Raw genomic sequence first — 19,512 nt, forward strand, 5'->3', positions numbered from 1 at the left:
CATATCAGGCAGAAGTGATAGCATAGTGGTCTTAGGTGGAAATGGCAGTGGGGGAGGGAACAATGAAGAAACAAGTAGGTGCTTCCCCTCCACCTCTCTCTTCCTTTTCTCTATCATTTTTCTTTCCTTTTTCTTTTTTCTTTCTCTTACTCTACCTCCTTTTCCCTTCTCCCCTTTCTGTCCTTCTCAGTCAATCGGTAGTGTATCCGAGCACTTACTGTATACAGTATACTATCCTAAGTGCTATTAGAGTTCGATACGATAGAGTTGGCATACATGACTGTTCCCACAAGGAGCTTGTAGTCTCCACTTCCATCTCTCCCACCATATTTCTGGCTCTCCCACTGTCCACAGTGATCAGGTTTCTAGTCACCTGATCTCAAGGGAGCTTGAGATGGGTGTCCACTAAGGACTGAATGTGTGAAAATGGGCTTCAGTTAAAGCAGAAGATTTCAGTGGGATCATAAGAACGGTTCTTATGATCTTTAGTGGGCTAAACTGCTGGATTAGGCCATCAAGGGATGCTGCGATGGCTCCTTAGGGAAATGCAGAAAGCCATCTCTCCCAGCTGGCTGATTTTCAGGAAGGCAGGGTGCTGGATCAGATGATCTCCACCAATCCCTCCAGGCTTTTAGTTTCTATCACTAAGGCCCAGGACCTCATTTTATGGTGCAAAGGAAGGTATAAAGTTTGACTGTTTAATAGCATAGTTTGGTGGGGAATGGTAAACACTGCCAGATGCACGTAAGTAAAATGTTCACCATTCTTTCTCAGTATCCTTTAAACCCTTCAAATGGCTGTAAATAGTTTAGGGTTGTGGGTCAGCTGTTTGGTAGATGGTTTAATAATCCTGAACAATTGAGTTGATCATGAACAATATAAAATATTTTTCACAAAATCTTGTTTTGGGCAGAGCTACACATGTTACATATAGGTGTCTGACAAAAACACTGCAATCCAGGGAGACTGAAAATTGAAAAAGTCTGGCATCGTACAGGAAATATGTAACTAAATTATTGAATCTTGAGATGCTATTATGGATTGAAGCACAAAGAAACCTGTCTTACTCTTTCTATAGTTACAGTAATTATACATCAGTCACACCCATTTCTCACTTCAGAATTGGTTTCCGGGGTTTTTGGCCTCTCTTATCCCCATGATGTAATGAACAGAGATGTATTCTAAATGGTGTTCTATTTTTCATTTTAGGTTTTTGATATTCACACTACTCCAGTTGCAGATTCTTGTCTTATAAAACTGGTCAACAATTAGAATTAAAACCAGGTAAACAATTAGAGTAAACTACAGTGTTCAAGTGGTAAACTACAAGCCATAAAGTTTTAAGAGAAACAGCATCTTTCCAGGTGAAGCCTAATATCAGGGTTCTCATAGCTCTGTGAATTGTACTGTGAATTTTTTACTTGACAGTATGCATCAGCAAGCTAGTTTTTCTGGAATCAGGCAGAGCTCAGTTATAGGCTTCCTGCTCCTGTTTTTTTTATTCTCCAAGAAGCCAGCAAATTTGTTAGGAATAAATTTATTGGGTTTTGTTGACATAGCGATTAATTTCAACCTCAGTAATTGGTACGTAGTGTATGATAGGATCATAGAAGAGCCCTATTTACACACCCTCATCTATCGTCTTTATTCACGCTTATAATATTTGGCTTAAAATAGCAGATTGTGAACCAGCAACATTAACAGCATGGCTTCATAGTTTGTGAACAAGGCAATACAGAGAATGGAAAAAGAAGAAAATGCCAGCAACAGCAGTATATAGTGAGATCTATTGTGCTCAACATACAGTACTGGAAACTTGGGAAGTCCAAAACACATTTTCCTGTACTCAAGGAGTTTGTAGTCTAAAAAGAGAAATGAGAACAGGAACTGCCTTCTGTGCAGTAGGTAAAAGGAAAACCACAGATACCATCAATTTGCTCTCTGAAGAAGTTCACAATCTAATGGCTACAAGATACAAAATACAAGACAGTGGAACATGAAATTTGATTTTTTTTTAAGGTTAACACCTTGGTATGGAAATTAAAAGTTCTGGTAAAAGTAGAAGGTTTAAAGAAATGTATATAACTTTGAAGTATTGCATATTCATTCATTCATTCAATCATATTTATTGAGCGCTTACTGTGTGCAGAGCACTGTACTAAGTGCTTGGGAAGTACAAGCTGGCAACATATAGAGATGGTCCCTACCCAACAGCGGGCTCACAGTCTAGAAGGACAATAGCAGTACTAGGTGAAGTATCATTGTCAGTCTTGATTGTTCTACCCACCATAAAATTACCTGTCAAGATTTAGCAGAATATAGAAAATGTGATGATCACATTCTTCTTACTCACCTGGACAATAACAGTTACTAAAACCTTTAAAAGTTTTTAAAATGCTAAAACTAAACTCTATCATCAGTGGAATGGTCTCCCATTTTGAGGGGAATCCTGTCCCATTAGTGGCCCAACTGAGAGTGAATTGACGGGAAGGTGTCAGGAGAAGAAAGAAGTCTCGCTGAAAGGATGTGTGTGTGGAGGGCCCAAGATTGTACTTCCCCAACTTCATCTAGGAAAAGAAGCAAATTAATATATCTGGCTAAGCAATTTGGAGGACTTCACAGCAAGGGACCCTCCAAATTCTTTCCAAGAAAGGAGGAATCCCAAATACTGAGAGACTTACTTATTACTGGGAACCATAGACCAAAGCCTTGCTTAACAATGCTGTTTGTTATATCCCCCACCATCTCCTTGGAGCCTAAACAGGTTGCCTTGATGGAAAGAGCATTGAGAGTCAGAGAACTTGCATTTTATTCCCAGCTCCTGCTACTTGTCTGCCGTGTGTCCTTGACCAATAGAACAAGTAACTTAACTTCTCTGTGCCTTAGTTCTCTCATTTGTTCTGTTTCCTATTTAGACGGTGAGCCCCTTGTGGACCTGATTATCTTGTACGTACCTCAGTGCTCATTCATGCATTCATTTAATCGCATTCAGTACAGTGCTTGGCAGATAGGAAACACTTAACAAATACCATCATTATCATTATGATATCATTAATCTACTAAAAAGAGTAAGTTACCTGAGGGAAGCTAGCTCAATAGCAACATTTTTAGATACCAATGTATGTAATTCATAAGGGGAGTACTTAATTTTGCTAATCAATCAATAGCATTTGTTGAACACCTACTGTGTGTACAGAGTACCGTACTAAACTATGGCATTGTGCTAAATTAGCAGAATTTGCTGAGGAATTAAGAGTGACAGGAGTAGTGAGGTCAAGACAACTTTTTAAAGTGAAAGTTACGGTTCTTATTTAAGTAACATATATCTCTGTTTAGGCAGGGTTATCGTTTTAGAAAAAAAAAATAAAACTAAAGTTCAGAAGGAATGAAGCACCAGGCCAAAATTTGTGTGTGAGTAATACCGAAGGAATAACTTTGCCAAAGTAATTGTGGAAGATTAATCTCGAGATATACATTTGTTCAGTTTAGGCCAATGGGAGATGACGTGGGACTCCTGTGATTCCATGAACATTTCAAATCCTAAATTCAAAGTATTGCTCAGCCACCATCTCCCTAGATTCTCAGGTTTTTGACCCAAACCATTTCCAATGTTTTGGTGTCAATTAAGAAATTGTGATATCTGCTTATGCCAAACACTGTATTAAGCACGGTTTTGATACAGTCTGTTGTTGGATAGGGATTGTCTCTCTCTGATGCCGAATTGTATTTTCCAAGTGCTTAGTACAGAGATCTGCACACAGTAAGTGCTCAGTAAATATGATTGAATGAATACGATGTAAGTGGTTTGGACATGGCCTTTCTCCCAAATGAGGCTAAAACAGTCTAAGTGGGAAGCAGAACAAGTAATTTAATCCCCATTTTACAGATGACTAAACTGAAGCACAGAGAAGTTAGGTGACGTTAAGTTAAATGTTGTACAATGAATAAATTATTTCACTTTGAATATACCCAAAGTACTGTTTCAGAACTGCAAAAACAAACACTTCTCATGTGAACGTAGTAAGCAAAAGAGAGACCAGAAAAGCAGATCCTCAGAAATAGGTTTTCTGTTCAGACATATCCCAACATCGCCTCATGGATGTATCGCCAATGGCCGTTTTATAGAGTAAGTTTTCTCACCCACTTAGACATTCTGCTTCTGTTTCCCATGAACTTAAGAAGGCAGGAATTTGGGACAGAGCGAAGAGCATAATTTTTCACGCTGCACATATGGAAGGCAAATGCTGAAGTTTGGTTGTACTAAAATCTGTGTGCAGCTGACACTGTTTGGTCAGTGTGTGGGTGGGCTCTGGTAGGCTGTTGAAAAGAGAGAAATGTTGTTTAGACAAATCTACAACTATTGGCAGAACACAAAATGTGTTTCCTTATATCACAGTCAGCAACCGCAAGACTAAGATAACGGCAAAGACTGCCAGACAAGAAGTGTTTACATCAAGCTTCTACAGACTTTGGGGAATTTAGCTTAATGCAGTTACATGGTTTTTAATAGAAAGTTTGGACCTAGAAGCATAATTCTGTATTTTCTACCTTAAGCCAAACTTTTTTCCTTGAAATTGGCTGGGAATACTTTGTTCAATTCATTATGGAATCCACCATTTTTGAATTCACATATCTTTGTGTCTTTGCACTTGACCTTGTGCATTTTGGGCATTTGGTATTTACTTCACCCTCAGGCCCCCGGCATTTATCTACATATCTATATATTTATGTATATTAATATTTATTTCCCCATCTAGACTATAAGATTCATTCAATCGTATTTATTGAGCGCTTACTGTGTGCAGAGTTTGGGGGATTGCTGTAGACAGGGAACATGCCTAACATTCTTGTTTTGCTGTCCCAAGAGTTTAGTACAGTGCTCTGCACCAAGTACTCAGTAAATACCACTGACTTATTGCTTGATCTTTGCATTCACCCTGCTCCTAGAAAAGGGATCTGTACACAGTAGAGACTCAGTAAATACTGGGACCTCTCTGGATTCACAGACCTGTTACATCATTTGATAGACACTTGGTGATGTCACTTCATTTTTAAGGGTTTTTTTTGTAATTTTATGGTATTTGTTAAGCACTTACTGTATGTCAGACACCGTACCAAGCACTGGGATAGACAGAAGGCAATCACAATGGACACAGTCTCTATCCCACATAGCGCTCATGGTTTTAGTCCCTATTGTACAGATGAGGTAACTGAGACAAGAGAAATTAAGTGATTTGTCCAAGGTCACACAGCAGACGAGTGGCAGAGGTGGGATTAGAACCCAGGATTTCAGGCTCCCAGGGCCGTGCCCTTTCCACTGGGCCTTACTAATTTAGTTTTCATGCTGAGAACATTTCCCCTGATTTTTGCAGTTTCTTACCATTTGAGGAAGATTTAAGGGAGAATAAGATTTTTGCCATATAGTGGGGGAGAACAACATTTTCATAGACTGAAAACTCCTTGTGGGTAGGACTCATGTCAACTAACTCTATTATACTCTCTCCAATGCTTAATTCAGTGCTCTGCACCCAATAAGTACCCAATAAATATCAATGATTATGGTTTGGGGATACATATGTGTGAGACACGGTCATATGGTATGGCTTTTTTTATGCATATACTTATCTCAATGCCTTTGTGTCCTCTAGGGTCAGTGTAGTTGTGCTGAAACTCCAAGTTTTTTGACTATTCATAAACGTGGCTTCATGATAATGGAATCTGACATTGAGGGGTTCCTCATTTGCCCCTTGGGTCTTTGTAAGAGCATGTCTCCCTGGGTGACATATGTGAGTCTTTATATTGCTCTGAATCCAAGGCTTTCTATCAGTTATGGTTTATCTGAAACTATATGTGCATTTGTCTCTGTGATGACATTCATTTATGTCTTTGTGACATCTATTCTTCATTTTCAGTTGACATACCAGCCAGTCTCAGGCACACATAGATTAATAGTACAGAGACGATATTGATAAAAAGTTCTACGCACTTAAAATAAATACAAGACTAATGTCGAGAATGCTCTTTTGGCTCACCTCCATATCAATGGGTTCCTGGAAGCTTTGACTCAATATTTAGTCTGTTAGGACAGGAATAGTAAGATAAAAGTAATGTGAATCCAACAATAATATCCTTGGTACTATTTGGGGACACTATGTATAGCGAGGCTTGCTACCATTAGCAAATCCTTGCCGGAGGGCCAATTTCTAGACTGTGAGCCCGTTATGGGCTAGGGATTGTCTCTATTTGTTGCTGAATTGTACTTTCCAAGTGCTTAGTACAGTGCTCTGCACACAGCGCTGAATAAACATGATTGAATGAATTCTAGTCTTTGCTTTGTTTTTCGAGTTGAAATAATAGTTTACCCAAGTTAACAAAATAGATGAGTAATTTAAAAATATACTTTCCATTTTTTTGCCTACTTCAGGTAAGAAAATGCCACTTTCTATGAAATGCTGCCCAGCCATATTGGTAAAGATTATTTACTTGTGTTTTCTATTGTTATGACATTTGAAAATGGAATTTATGTGGTGTGTGTGTGTGTGTGTGTGTGTGTTTGTTCCTAGTTCTCTTTATGGATTCTAAACTTAACATAGCTTGAGGATCCTAAATTAATAGAAAATCATTCATTATTCTAAAAATCTCTTCACTAGTTAATGGCTGGAATATGGCATCTATTCCTTGACAGTAGCTTAGGAATAGTTATTCCTAGTATATATCTCACAAAGTATATTATTCAAAAAGTATATTTCAAAAAGTATACTAAGTTCAATAATTAAATATTTATGACTTCACATAAGATGTACTGATTGTGACTGCATTAAGGATTTAGGATACATGTTAAAAATGACACATGATCTCTGATCTCAAAATGTTTTTATTTGCATATATAATACATACTATATGTGTGTATGTTATATATGCAAATACATATAGTCTCAATGATTTGGTCTTCCTCCACAGCAAGAATTCAGCAACAGCTAGCTGTAGGTCAGTGGGTGGGAAGTGTAGTAGTAAAGAGTTATGGGATATCAGAAAAACATAGATAGGGAAATATGGAATTTCTGTGGAATTAGGAAATATCCTTTCTAAAATAAGACCATGATGTCAAAGATGGCCTCATCAGTGGTTCCATCAAACACTGCCCACTTCTTAAAAGAAATCAGACACATTCTGAGTGTGGAATAATATCAGTGGCATAAATAAATGCTATAAAATGTTTTTGAAGGCAAGTGAAGAGCTGAGAATCTGGAGGCTCTAGAAAAATATGAGAAAAGTGGGAAAATTCAAGGGGCCATATGTATTGAAAGTCAGGAAATGCTTATCGGAATTGGTCTGTCAAAATTAGCTAATGGACTCTTTTTTAACAATAAGGTTATAGGTAGACCCCATTGAAAATTTCTCAGATTGACCAGTTCTCACTGATCCTTATCCAAGAGACTAATAGATGTTGAGCATTCATAAACAAAGCTTTGTGATGATGGAGTCTCTAATATTTTATGTTGATTATGTGTAAGAAGTATTACTTTTCTGTCTGTTTTAATGGCTGTCTCTTCTTGTAGATGCTAAGGTCCTCGTGAGCAGGAATCGTGTCTACAAACTCTTTCACTCTTTCACTTGTAGAAGCAGCATGGCTCAATGGAAAGAGCACAGGCTTTGGAGTCAGAGGTCATGGGTTCAAATCCCAGCTCTGCCACTTGTGAGCTGTGTGACTTTAGGCAAGTCACTTAACTTCTCTGTGCCTCAGTTACCTCATCTGTAAAATGGGGATGAAGACTGTAAGCCCCATGTGGGATAATCTGATAACCTTGTATCCTCCCAGCGCTTAGAACAGTACTTTGTACATAGTAAGTGCTTAACAAAGACCATTATTATTATTGTACTTTCAAACATGCACTTAGTGCAGTGCTCTACACACAGTAAGAGCTCAGCAAATATCTCGATTGATTGTCAGATGAATTATTATTGATTTTAACTTTTAAAGTTGTAGTATTTGGTACGCAGTTGGGATTTTTGCATGAACGAGAAAAATGTCATATTCAGTCAGTTCTATGATGTGACAGTTGCATTCTTGGTAAATTCTGTAGTGAGAAAATGTGTATTTTATGACTCTTTTCCTATCTTCCACCATGGATATGTGCACAGCCATTTTTTCCAACAATACACTTCATTCTATCCAGGTAGAACCCATTGTCAAAAGAATGTTCTCTAATTCTGCAGTCATGTTCTACCCCAAGCCTAACAGGAAAATATAAGTTATGGCTGTACCTTGTTTTCTTCAGGACTACTTCAGAAACTATTTTGAATTAGTTATATTTCATCCATAGGGATTTTGTATCTTCCCATTCATTAGTGGACTTTTAATTTGAGGGCAAGGATTTTATATCGTATTTTGTCCTTGCACAATAACCCATGAGGACACTTAAAAATCGCTATTAGTCCTATTTTTCAGAAAAAAATAATGAACCTGCACTCAAGAAGTGCTCTTGTCCAGAGTACTCAGAGAATAGAGTACTTTCTATATTTTTTCTCTTTGATAATTAATTTTTCGAAAGACTGTCATCGGTTATTTAGAACATACTGATCTTTGTGCTCCATGACGCAGACACTCAAAAGGTTTATGCCTATTTCGTAGCTTGGGTAAATATGGAAAACTCATATTGATTAGGTACTATTTAGCAAGACTAACCTCTCTGGACATATTGCTGGAGTCAAGACTTAGCAAATATTACATTTATTTGAAAAAATAATTCATATATATATATTCAATACCAAAAAGAAATTGATTGGCTTTTCTTCCTTTGCCATGGCTAAAATAAAAACTGCAGTGTGTTTTGTTGCATTGTTGATTGCTGGTGGTTTTGCAGTATCATTTCCCTTGAAGCTGCCAAGGAATGTTGACTTCACAGGACCAGGTAACAGTTGGCTGTCTTTGTGGCCATCATTGTGATGTGTGTGGGTTTTTTTTTTGTTGTTTATTTTTTTCATAATGTATTGAAGGACTGAAAAAAGGGGAAGTGGTCCAAGATCAGTGAATCAAAATAGAAAGTTTAATGTATTAATCTTCAATATATATAGAAGAATCAATAGGACCATAATGTGCATTGCAGCAATCTAAGACAATTCTATATTTGAGTGTGATTGTTTAAATGGATTTTAAACAATACCCATTGGAAAAAATAAGATAATAGAAAATGTAACATACAACATATCTAGCTAGAATAAGATCTGTGCAACATTTTTTTTAGCCTTTGTGATATTTTCCAAAAGGAAAGAAAAGGGAAACAAAATCTCTTGAATGAATCTGAAATAACTGAATGAGTTAAATCATGTTTATCTCTGAAGGTACTATGTTGACATGGCTCAGTACGGATAAGGAAAATCCTGAAGATAATGTTTTGAATATAAAGTGGAAGGGAAGATAAATATAAATTATTCAATGTCTAATTTAGTATTCTTTGATGTGTGATATATTCAAAAACATTTGTGCTTAAAATATGCTCTCTAATTTGTATGGTATATGTGTGTTTTATTGTGCAGGGTTCAAAATATTAGAATAAATATGTACAAATATATTTTATGTTACCTATTGTATTTTTTTTCTTCATTTCAGAAACTTTCAGAGTATCATAGTGTCTTTAAGGGCATGTTAAAAAAACAACCACATGACATTCTTTATATTTAACCTTTAATAGTCTTTTTTATGCTTTCATCATTGAAAATACACTCAACAGTGTGTGCAATATTTAGGAAATTTTATTGTTATTGGAAACGGGGAGGCATTGATGTTTCTAGATAGGAAATGTACATCATTCACAATTATTTTAAAAATTTAGTCAATTTAGTCAAAAACTCTTCTGGGTAATTCAAGACAAATAAATCGATTTTTTCAACTTCTGGCTTCTTATTGCCAGAATCTTCAGTGAACTTCAGTTGTTGATAGGCAAAATAACACTGTAATTGGGAAAAAACCAGAGGGATGGAACTTTCAGTGGGATTTCACCAGATTGGGACACTACATTCCCCGGAGTAACATGGGCATGCTGTCTTTTTAAAGAAATGGAAGAAACAGGATAAGAATTCAATCAGTTGCAACATGGGACAGTGAATGGAATAATTTCAAGCAAGATCGATTTGACTATGTCCTTTGGTTGCTGACAAAAATCTCTAATAGGTTTTGTTTGTGCAGATACTGATCTATACTGCAGAGGACTTTATAGAATTTTCATTCCCAGAATGACAAGAATGAACAACTACAAGACCACAATTATTTTATCAGTGACTATTTCCCCCTTCCTGGAGCATTTAGTGCAGCTGGTTCACCTTTGAGATGTAAAGAGTATTTACTGTTGCCTTGATTAATTTGATTTTTAATTAAGAACTGGAATAGATCATTCTGAGCATAATCAATTTTAGTCTGAAATTTTACAGGATAAATCATTGATATTAAAGTTCATCAGGATACTATTTTCAAGTCCAATCTATTTAAGACAGTGGTACCCAGAAATGACTCATAAATCACTTTCTATTAACAAATTGTAGCTACAGTTAAAATAGTTGCCAAAGATAATACTGTACTATGTTCAGTTTAAATGATTGGGTCATTATCGATTTGGAAAATTCATGAAAACTTTTCAGTCTAGCAAACAAATAGCTAATATTACTGAGTATTAATCCAAAGATGATATGTAAGCATGAGAAGCAGCGTGGCTTAATGGAAAGAGCCTGGGAGTCAGAGGTTGTGGGTTCTAATCCCCGCTCCATTGCTTGTCAGCTGTGTGACTTTGGGCAAGTCACTTAACTTCTCTGTGCTTCAGTTGCTTCATCTGCAAAATGGGGATTAAAACTGGGAGCCCCACGTGGAACAACCTGATACCTTGTATCTATCCCAGAGCTTAGAACAGTGCTTGGCACATAGTAAGTACATAACAAATACCATCATCATTATTATTATTATTTTTATTACTTCTCTGTGCCTCAGTTACCTCATCTGTAAAATGGGGATGGAGACTGTGAGCACCATTTGGGACAGGGACCGTGTCCAACCCAATTTCCTTGTATCTCCCCCAGCGCTTAGTACAGTGACTGGCACATAGTAAGTACTTAACAAATACCTTAATCATTGTTACTATTAATGTGTGTTTTCACTATAAATTTTTGACAGAAAGTGACTCCAGAGTTAGGAAATAATCTTCCAAAAATGTATATCTGTCTGGATAGGACATGATGTGCCTTTGGAAGATATGGATGTAATAACAATAATAATGATAATGATGTTTGGTAAACACTTGCTTTGTTCCAAGCACTGTACTAAGTGCTGGGAAGATACATGATAATCAGTTTCGACACAGTCCTTACCACACAGTGCTCTAAGTGTGGCCCTGGAGTGATTGCATAAATGAAAGTTTTCCTTAATGAAGATGCGTCACTTGAATTATAGGAGAACTGACTTTACTATACTTTGCTAAGGCATATAGACTAGGCCATCATAGTCACTTCCAATGTTACATGTTCTCATAAGATAAATAAAAGTTATAATGCATTTTCATTGATTCAGCAAATAAAAACATCTTTTTTGATTTTTATTTTAGTATGCAGAAATGGAGAATGGCTGGTTATCATTGAAGGAATCCCTGAATGTGGTAAGTAACATTTTCATTTACTTATTAATATCTCATTTTAAACAATCAGCCGTAAGCATCAGTAATGGTAATGAGTTTAGAGGACTGTATACGGGTATGTGTAATATTGATTTGTGGATGGCAATTGCTTTTACAATGTGCATGTTTATATTTTCTTATTACTGCACTGTTATATTGATTACCTACAAGCCTGATACTGTTTGTTCCCTCTTGGAATCTTCACCTTTTTGAAGCCTCGATCTAGGACTGCTAGAGCTCGCTTCGCTCTCTCCCCCTTTTAGACTGTGAGCCCACTGGTGGGTAGGGACTGTCTCTATATGTTGCCAACTTGTACTTCCCAAGCGCTTAGTACAGTGCTCTGCACACAGTAAGTGCTCAATAAATACGACTGATGATGATGATGATGACTGCCACTCCATTTCCCAGTGATAACACCCCAAGCTGATGTGTCGTTTGCTGCTAACTTGTGGATGTCCACTGCTAAGCAATGTGCTTGGGGGAATCTGCTTCACTGTGCCTTTAAGATGTTTTTTTCTGCCTTCACTTTTCAAGTTCATGCTACTGTAATTAGAGCCCTGCTTGGATATTCTGCCACTATCTACCCCTCATTTATCCTAAGTGAAGGTGTATAATGATGAGCATCGCTTCAGTGTTGATGGTTTTGGCCGCATTCCTGAATTCTATTATTACAATCAGTGTGTTTATTGAGTGCTTACTGTACTCAGAATACTGTCCTTAGTGCATGGGAGAGTTGGTAGGCACCTTCCTGCTTCAAGGAGTTTACAATCTAGCAGGAGGGACAGACATTAAAATAAATTACAGCTGAGGGAAGCACAAATCAGTCAGAGCTAGAGGAAGCAGCAGAGTATAAGGAAATGCATGGAAGTTCTGTGTGGTGTGAGTATCCAGGTGTTTGAGGGATGGATCCTGAGAAGCAGCATGATTTAATGGAAGGAGCATGGGCTTGGGAGTCAGAGGTCATGAGTTCTAATCCTGGCTCTGCCACTTTTCAGCTGTGTAACTTTGAGCAAGTCACTTAACTTCTCTGTGCCTCAGTCCCCCCATCTGTAAAATGGGGATTAAGACTGTGAGCCCCACGTGGGACAACCGGATAACCTTGTATCTACCCCAGCGCTTAGAACAGTGCTTGGCACATAGTAAGCACTTAACAAATACTATTATTATTATTATCCAAGGGAATTGGCAATGCAGAGAGAAGGGAGAATAGGGTGGGGAGATGAGAGATTAGTCAGGGAAGGCTTTGGGTTCCGGTCTTTTTTTTTTCTTTTAAATATTACTATGTGTAGCAATGTCGGAACTGCAATTGAAGTCTTAAATGAAATCTTTGGAAGGTACTAATTTGAAAACCATTAAGGAAGATGGACACTTCAGTCATTTTCTTTACATTCAGTTTAGTCAGAATCATTATGCCAAGTTGGTGTCTCACCAACTGCTAGTGCTCTGAAAGGCACGTTGCCTTATTGATTTAGTTTTCCCCAGCAATTTGAGGTACTGAACATTCTGCTACCTATCAGAACTCAGTGACAACATTCAGTGTTCACCCCTAGTTGTATATTAGGTTTTAATATAAAGTTTATATCTATAACCTCAGTCGTCTTCATCCTCAATGGTTCTATTATTTTCCTATGGTATTTGTTAAGTGCTTGCTATGTGCCAGGCATTTTGCTAAATTCTAGGGTAGAAAAAAGCAAATCAGGTTGGAGACAGTCCATATCCCACATGGGGTTCACTGTCTAAATCCCCATTTTACAGATGAGGTTACTGAGGAACAAAGATGTTAAATGACTTGGCCAAAGTAAAAAAGCAGATAAGTAGTGGATCTGGGATTAGAAGCCATTCCGTGTCTGATTCCCAGGCCCGTGCTCTATCCATTAGGTTTTGCTGCTTCTGTCTCCATGTATAGAATATATGGGGAGAGAAAGAGAGTTTTAACTGAACGTATTATCAGGTGATGGTGTTGACTTGGAGATTCTCTCTACAGGAGTGAGTGTATTTAAAATTACATTGCATGACTGACACTTCACTCCCAATCTGTACTTGTACAGATTAGCCTTTGCCATGCTGATGTGTTGTTTGCCAATCTGCCTCTTTGTGAAGGAGCTTCCTGTTGTCTTTGCTTAAGGAAAGTTATCTCCCTTTCTCCTTGTCACATGCCAGGTGAGTCAGTCAGTTGCAGTTGTTTCTCAGTAGTCAGCTTCTATCTGCCCACGGTATAGGTAAAATCCCGTGTTCAGGATAAGAAGAAACTGTATGTAATTAGTGGGACTTTAGCCCAATTGACGCAGCAGCAGCTCAAATTTGAGTAAAAGTGCTGCTGATTGCTCCATTAATATCAGGAATCTGGAGGGCAATATAATCTCCATTGTTGGGTGTCTGCTGCTGTCATCTGGATAGGAAATACTTGACTTTAACTTTTCATCTTTTCATGCACTAAATTAAAATCACTCCAGGCGAAGATTCTGACTGACTTTTGTGGCTAGCCAATAAATCAATCATGTTAACTCAGTATTAACTGGTGTAGAGTATTAATTGAGTATTAACTGTACTAAACCCTTGGGAAAGTACATATTACAGATTTGGTAGACATGTTCCCTGCCCTCAAAGAGTTTACAGTCCAGAGGGGGAAACAGATTTTAAAATATATTATAGATATGTATGTAACACTGTAGGGCTGAGGGTAGGGTTAATAAAGGGTACTAATGATAACAATAATTGTGGTATTTGTTAAGCACTTATGTGCCAGCACTGTTCTAAGCACTGGGGCAGACACAAGGTAATCAGGTGGAGCTCACAGTCTTAATCCCCATTTTAAAGATGAGGTGATTGAGGCACAGAGAAGTTAAGTGACTTGCCTAAGGACACACAGCGGACAAGTGGCAGAACTGGGATTAGAACCCACATCCTCTGATTCACTATTAATCATTATTCAACAGTAGGTTTGCCTAGAATACACCTAAGCAAGGAAAGTGTACATCAGCACCACTGAAACAACGCTCAACCCAGGTTGGCAGAATCAAATGAAAGTGGATAAAAGCGGGATACCTGAGTAATTAAAACCCAAGTCCTTAGCCTGTAAGCCCCCTATGACGTAGGGACTGTGCCCAACCCGAATTGTCTTGTATCAAGCCCAGTGCTTAGTACAGTGCTTTACACATTGGTAACACTTAACAAATATCATTATTATTACTATTATTGGTATGATTATTATTATTATTGGAACACTGAGAAAAAAAGGACAGAAGTAGAGCTTTCCAAAGAATAGGGTGAGACACCATCTTAACAAATATAGCACTAAGTTCCTTAGCTGCCTCATCCTTAATTTCCTGTTCTCCTTTCTTCTTTCTCTCCTCAATCAATAGTTTTTATTGAACACTTACTTTGTGCAGAGCACTGTACTAAGCACTTGGGAGAGTACAGTATAACAGTACTGGTAGATATGTTCCCCTCCTCTCAACGCTTCTCCCCATACTCTTCATTTTCTTTACCACCCCTAGACAAAATCATACATAGGCGGTGTTCTGAAAAGTGGCCACCCACCTGCTTGAATCAAGAGTAGTACTTAAACTTGAATATGACTTTTAATCAAAAATGTGATGCCAGTTAAAAAGAAACTCTAAAATATCAGACTAAATCTGAACTATAAGCAATGGTTAGCAATGGTGTAGTGGTGTAATGGCATAGAAGCAGCATGGCATAGTGGATGGAGCTAGAAGGTCATGGGTTCTAAGCCTCACTTCACCACCTGTCTGCTGTGTGGCCTTGGGCAAGTCACTTAACGTCTCTGGGCCTCAGTTACCTCATCTGTTAACTGGGGATTCAGACTGTGTGCCCTTTGCAGAACAAAGACTGTGTCCAACCTGATTTGCTTGTATTCACCCTAGCACTTAGTACAGTGCCTGGCACATAGTAAGCACTTAACAATACCACAATTATTATTATTAGCAAGATTTACACATATATTAAAAAATCACTTTGAGATTAGTCATCAGGTGATCTTCATTTATTCATTCATTCATTCAATCGTATGTATTGAGTGCTTACTGTGTGCAGAGCACTGTGTGCAGAGCGCTTGGGAAGTACAAGTTGGCAACATATAGAGAGAGACAGTCCCTACCCAGAAACGGGCTCACAGTCTAGAAGGGGGAGACAGACAACAAAACAAAACAAGGAGACAGGTGTCAACACCATCAGAATAAATAGAATTATCGCTATGTGTACATCATTAATAGAATAAATAGAGTAGTAAATATGTACAAGATATATAGAGTAATATATATGTACATTTATATATATGTACATATATATAAATATATGTATGTATATATATATATATATACACTAGTGAAGTGGGGAGGGGAAGGGAGCAGGAGTAGTAGTAGTAGTAGTAGAGTAGTAAATATATACAAGATATATAGAATAATATATGTACATTTATATATATGTACATATATATATATATATACACTAGTGAAGTGGGGAAGGGAAGGGAGCAGGACAGAGGGAGGGGGGTGACGGGGAGGGGAGGAGAGGGACAAAGAGGGCTCAATCTGGTTTAGTTTTCCTTCATCATCACCATCATCAATGGTATATATTGAGCACTTACCACGTGCACAGCTCTGTACTAAACACTTGGGAGAGTACAACACCACATACTTGGTAGACATATTCCCTGCCCACAACAAATGTATAGTCTATAAATGGAGAAGGACATTAACGTAAATAAATAATCTATAATATATAATTTTATATCTATGTACCTAAGTGCTGTGTATGTACTACACAGCATTAGGCACCAAATTCAGTGACACAGTTCTAAGCTTTACTCTCCCAGCGATGGGAAATAGTTTAACCACCAAGTTTGAGACTTTCAGCACTGTGTATAAATTAGGGCACTTTTGGTATTTCCATATTTATCATTAGAGTGGGATGGAGGCAGCTAATAGTGTAAGCTCTCATCATTCCAGAGCAAATTTTCAACCTAAATTGACTTCCAGTGGATGGCAGCAGCCTACGAGGTCAAACTGAAATTCTTCCCATTGCTTTAGAGTGTTATATCTGGTGTGACTGCATAATATCTCAGGGATTAGTATTTTGCAACCTCCCATCCTAACGGTTTTTCCCCTTGTTAGTATTATTGAGCTATGAATTTAATATTGCATGATGACAGCACTTCTATGGCTAGGCTTTTAATTTGGAAAACTCACCCATAAAGGTCTACCACAGACTTTCAATTGTTATTAGTTTTTGCTGTATTCAGTGATGAAATCCTTGCACTTCAACATGGCTGCTTATCTGGAGTTAGTCAGTGAACATATGAATGGTTCTTTTCCCGCATCATTATGATCTATTCCACTATCAGTTCTTTAGTTCCCTGAATTCTGAACAGAGGGAAAGACACCAATTGGAACTATGACAGCTGGTGGAGATTTCTTCAGCACTTACCCATAATGTTCCTCATTTGTTTTTTGTGCCATTCTCGAAAGCTTCATCAGAGGTTTAATGGAAAAGAAATCGGATATAAAGGTTATATATCTAGTCAGACAAGAGTTCGTTTAGTAGTGATGTTGTTGCAATGACAGCACTTAACACTTAGATTTGATCGAAGAAACTCCACAAGAAAATTAAAATTGCCTGGTTGTATTTACTAAATCATGTAAGTGGAGAGGAAAATGGTGTTGCTTTTCATTTGCTGGCTATCGCATATGCTTCTTGATTCGGGTTGGTGCCACATTGAGAATTCTGTATATCAAGTGTGGGGAAATGATAGTAGTTGAGTCCATACCAGAACTCTGGAAAAGTTTCTAAATTCTATTACATTCTGGGTACGAGAAAAGTTGACAAGTTGATTCTCAAAATGACACTGTAATAACCTGAAAGAGAGAGCCATTTTAAATCACCTAAGCTACCTAGTGAGAGAACAGAGTCCAGTATGTCTGAAAAATGATAGACTAATATTGTCTTTGGCAGACTACAGGGCAGGGAATCAGGGGTCCTGGGTTCTAATCCTGACTCCTGCACATGCCTGCTGTGACACTGGGCAAATTCAATTCTCTGAACCTCAGTTTCTTCATCTGATAAATGGGGATTTGATACCTGTTCTCCATCCAACATGGACTGTGAACCCCCTTTGGAACAGCAACTGGGTCCTGTCTGCCTAACTTGTAGCTACCCTAGTGCTTGGAACAGTGCTTGGCACGTATGATGCTCTTAGCAATTTAACAAATTATTATAAACATTCGGAAGTAGGAAGGTAATTGTCATGTGAGCAAGAAGGTCCCCAAATATGGTTAACTAACCCATCATCTATCCTACTTAGACTGTGATTCCTGTGAGGGACAGGGACTGTGTCTGAAGTAATTAACTTGTACCTATCCTAGCTCTTAGAACAGAGTTTGAAACGTAGTAAGTCGTTAACATTAACAAATTCCATTAAAAAAGAATTCTGTAAGGCCCCAAGAAGCCCATCTTCAGTCAATCGGGAAGGTTTTCAGCAGCCCTGTATAGTAAGGGTACAAAAAAAAAAATTCCTTCATGCTCCACTTTGTCATCATGGTTACCACCTCAGTCGCAGCCACTGCTCGTAACTAGGGGATTGTTCCCCTAAATGTTTCTCTGTAGCCATCTAGTGGGAAGCCTATAGGAGACTGCACAAATCCTAAAACATAAAGGAAACATTCATTTTTTTAATGCAAACCCACCAAACAGAACATGAGGCAGGAATATCAGTCTGAAATAAAAAATTGAATGTCAGGGAAAAAAAAATCCCAATAATGAACTTGGTGGGATTATACAACATATAAACTACTAAATGTCTTTTACATTAACATAGCAGAATTGCATACGTCAATTCATGACGAGCCAATAATAGACCCATCCAGAAACAATAAATAAGAAAGCATCAAGGGGACTGGAAGGGAGCTAGCCTTGGGGATTTGGGATAGAGTATCAAAGGCATTGTGAAAGGCCTTCATTTGTCAAGAGGAAGGATTATGGTCCATGCTCTCTGTGGCCCCCATATTAGATCTTTCATCTACTCTCCTCCTTTTTTTGTCATATGAACTTCCCTAAACTGGCTGTTTCTGACCACCTCTGTAACCCAGCTTCCCCATAGATGGTACTCTTGTCTTATGCTGTCGAGTCATCTCCGACACATAGCGACACCATGGAAACACCTCTCCCAGAACATCCCAAATCCATCTGTAATCATTCTGGTAGTATATCCATTGAATTTCCTGGTAAAAATTCTGAATTGGTTTACCATTGCCTCCTTCCGCGCAGTAAACTCGAGTCTCCGCCCTCGGTTTCTCTCCCATGCTGCTGCTGCCCAGCAAAGGGGAGTTTTGACTTGTAGCAAATTGTCTTCCACTTGCTAATCACTGCCCAAGGTAGGAATGGAATGGGTATGCCTCTGCTTGACTCTTCCTCCTGTAGTCGAGACTAGTAGAGTACTGGAAACTCTCCAGGTGTGACCCTGAGAGGGGAATGGAACTCTAGACCTTTTCAAATCCCATTGTGTACTCTAACAATGTGCTCAGTAGATGTTTGATGATAATGAGACCATAGTAATGTAACTAAATAGAAGAATCTGGATCATAAGTCATCAGTAAAAAGCTAGTTTAAATGTGAGTAGTCCTTATTATGAAAGTGAAAATTGGGATAAGAAACGTGGCATAATGAAAACTGATTTCTGTAAGAAGATAGGCTTTCCATTCAAAAAGATCTTTTTGATTTGTGTGTGTGTTTTCATCCATATTCATGTACAATTCCAACGATTTATTTTAAACAACATATGATAGCTAAGATGACAGTGCTGGAAGTACTTCCCTCTGTGTATTTATTACTGAGTATATTT

The 19,512-nt window shown here is 38.0% G+C and overlaps 1 non-coding gene across 1 annotated transcript; it reads right to left on the reverse strand.

Annotated features, from left to right (window-relative positions):
* Nucleotides 1-19,003: 19,003 nt before the first annotated feature.
* Nucleotides 19,004-19,141, reverse strand: LOC119935986. Its single transcript, XR_005453581.1, has one exon. It is a non-coding gene; the product is annotated as a small nucleolar RNA SNORA7 (small nucleolar RNA).
* Nucleotides 19,142-19,512: the final 371 nt, after the last annotated feature.

The sequence above is a fragment of the Tachyglossus aculeatus genome, chromosome 12, assembly GCF_015852505.1.
Source record: "Tachyglossus aculeatus isolate mTacAcu1 chromosome 12, mTacAcu1.pri, whole genome shotgun sequence".
Lineage (NCBI taxonomy): Eukaryota > Metazoa > Chordata > Mammalia > Monotremata > Tachyglossidae > Tachyglossus > Tachyglossus aculeatus.